The following is a 3,030-nucleotide window of genomic DNA, read 5'->3' as shown; positions in this document are numbered from 1 at the left end:
TCATGTTGTTTTCAGCTTCTTGCTTCCTCCATCTTTCTTTCTGTTCTTGGGCTTTCTCTCTACTGTGTTCCATTGATTTCAGCTTCCGTCTTCTGGGACTTTCTCATCTTCTAGGGGTTTTTCTCTGTATTCATCCTGTTTATAAAGGACTCCAGTAAGAGGATTAAGACCCACCCTGGGCTATGCCTTACTGAAGTAATCTAATCAAATGACTCTTAACTGTATCTAATCATAAGGTCCCACCTATGATAGGGTCATGCCCACAGGAACATAATTTTCTGGGATTCACAAAAGCCTCAAACTACTACCCAAGTCTGGGAGTAGAGACATGGCCTTAAAATATATGAGAGGTAAGGGAGTGGATACTTGGAGTATAGACCATTTATTAGGCAATGGGAGAATCAAAGGAGAATAGGACTTGGTTTTTTCTTCTATTTGAAATACTATCAAACTTACAGGACAGTTGCAAAAATAATACAGACTCCATACAGAAACCTCCAACATATTCCTATGCCCCCAGATACCCAGATCCACAAATTTTAATATTTTGCTACATTTGACATATCATTATAGCTATCTATCCAACATTCTTTCAATCTATCTATCCATCTATTTGCCTCTTTGTCTATCTGTCTATTTATCAATCCATTTTCTGAACACGTTAGTGTAAGTTGTATATATCATGCTGTTTAAATCTTAAATCTGTCACATACATTTCCTAAGAACAAGGATGTTTATTTACGTATCTACTTTAAGTTCAGTTATCAAGTTCAAGAAATTTTATATTGATATAAAGCTTAGAGTCTATATTCTGTTTCCCCCCTATGTCCCAATAATATCCTTTTTAAGTATAGAAAACTTAGATTTACTTGTTAGGCTATTACAAAGACAAAACAATTCTCTGAAGTACTTCAAGGACTTTCACTTGTTCTGTTACAGAAAAATCACTTAAGAGGTTGGAATTTGAAGGATATAACCTCAGAGGTTATGACAGAACAGACTGAAATTTTGCAATTTGAAATTAAACAAACATGGTGAAAAGAACAAAAGCTAGTCAGAAATACAAAACGTGTATTAGTTGTAGTATATGTGGGGGGGGGGGGGGGATGTTTCAGAAGAGGCCACCTAAAATGCCTGAATTAATTAACCCGGGTCCCAAATTAGTGAAAGACCCCTACCTTGTGGAGAATAAAAAGAGAGGCTAGGACTCCTTTGAGATAGCTTTGTCTCTCTTTTTGGAGCATATCTTAAATTCAGCCTTTCTCTTCCCCACCTAGTCAATCTCTTATCTCCAAGTTGCCATGCATTTTCACCAGGTAGGCCTACTAACTTACAAAAGGTGCATGTAGTGAAGGCAGAAATTACAGGTCTGCTCAGAGGGTACCTAGACACTGAAAGTTTTAGAGTCAATGATAAACTATAAGTACCATCTTGATTAAGTTAATTCATCTTTGTTAATAAAGGTCTCAGTATATCCCAACAAAGAACTGGTTCAGGTGAGTTTGGGAGAAGGAAAAAGACTTCCATCAACCCCTACTCCACAGTATAAGAGGAACTAGTTCTTTCCTACAGTAACAGGCCAAATCTTAAAGCTGTGTAAGTCATTAGTGATCAACATCTGCATTTTCAAATTGTCCAGCAACTGTTGGTGTTATATCTACCTCCATCCCATCATGTGCTTCCACATCATACTCTTCTCCATCATAATCATCTGAATCTTCATGTCAGGATCTGGATGCAAAGCCTGGCATTCACACATGTGATGAACATTGCTTCCAATGCTGATTTTTCACTAGGTACAAATCTAACCTCAGTAAGAGGTTGGTTCATCATCATCATCACTGTCTTCCTCTTCTTCATCAGCAACAGATTCTTTGATTCTTCTTCTCCAAATCTGGCATTCACCCTAACATACAAATGCTCTTGTGGATAGGCACTTACATCCCTGGACACAGCATGTAAGCTAATGTTGGGGTAGTACAGAAAAATCCTAATCCAGAGCCATCTAACCAAGATAGGTGCTTCTCAGCAATGCAACGAGTGCAGGTACCGAGGCCCTTTCTGTCTGGCACAGCTTCGGTATCTGTCAGCTGCTGTTGGAGCCCCTCAGCCGGGCTGGATGGCAGAACATTTCTGAAGAAACTCATAATGGCAGGGACCAAGACAAGGAGGGAGCTCAGGCAACAGCAACCTCTCCATCTCCAATAATGCCTTTTATTTTTCCCCCAGATACCCAGCCAGGGATTGAACCCTGGACTTTGTGAGGTGGCACTCAACCACTGAGCCACATTCGCTCCCCTGAGTTGGTTTTTCATTTTGCTTGTTTGTCTTATTGTTTTTCGGAGGCACTGGGGACCAAACCTGGGACCTCCCGTGTGGGAGGTAGGGACTCAGCTGCTTGAGCCACATCTACTTCTCCCCAATAATGTCCTTTTGAGCCTTCTCTCCTCCCCTTCCTATCCAGGATCATGCATTGTCTTACATTGCTATTGTCTTTTTAGTTGCTCTTTTTTTTTTAATTGTAAGACTATATATTATATACAACATAAACTTCTCCATCTTAACCACACCCAAGCATATCATTCAATGGGATTAATCACACTACGTTGCTATATCCTTACCACCTTCCATTACTAAAACTTTTCCATCTCCCCAAACAGAGAGCCTATACCCATTTTGCATTAACTCCCCATTATGCCTGTCCCTCCACCCCACCCCCAGCCCCTGGCAACCTGTACTCTCATTTCTATCTCTATGCCCACGCATATTCTCCAATATTTTCTTTATAGTTGCCATGGAGCTTAAATTTAACATCCTAAATCTGTAATAATCTCGTTTGCTTTGATACCAACTGAACTTTAATAGTACACACAAATTATATTCCTATAAGGCCTAGGTTTTGCCTTCAAAGGACATAGCTATGATATGTGTTTAGTAAAATACAAATGTGGTAATGAGAGGAAAAAGGCACTGAATCCTTCCCTCCGCTCACCTTCTGTTCTTGTTCCCCAAATGCAACTAGAACTGAAA

The 3,030-nt window shown here is 39.8% G+C and overlaps 1 pseudogene; it reads right to left on the bottom strand.

The window, feature by feature from the left end:
- Positions 1-1,604: 1,604 nt before the first annotated feature.
- Positions 1,605-2,147, bottom strand: LOC101428043 (methylosome subunit pICln pseudogene; annotated as a pseudogene).
- Positions 2,148-3,030: the final 883 nt, after the last annotated feature.

This window comes from Dasypus novemcinctus, chromosome 12, assembly GCF_030445035.2.
Source record: "Dasypus novemcinctus isolate mDasNov1 chromosome 12, mDasNov1.1.hap2, whole genome shotgun sequence".
NCBI classification, from domain to species: Eukaryota; Metazoa; Chordata; class Mammalia; order Cingulata; family Dasypodidae; genus Dasypus; species Dasypus novemcinctus.
Note: the sequence above shows the minus strand (reverse complement) of the source record. Positions and strands in the feature narration are given on the sequence as shown.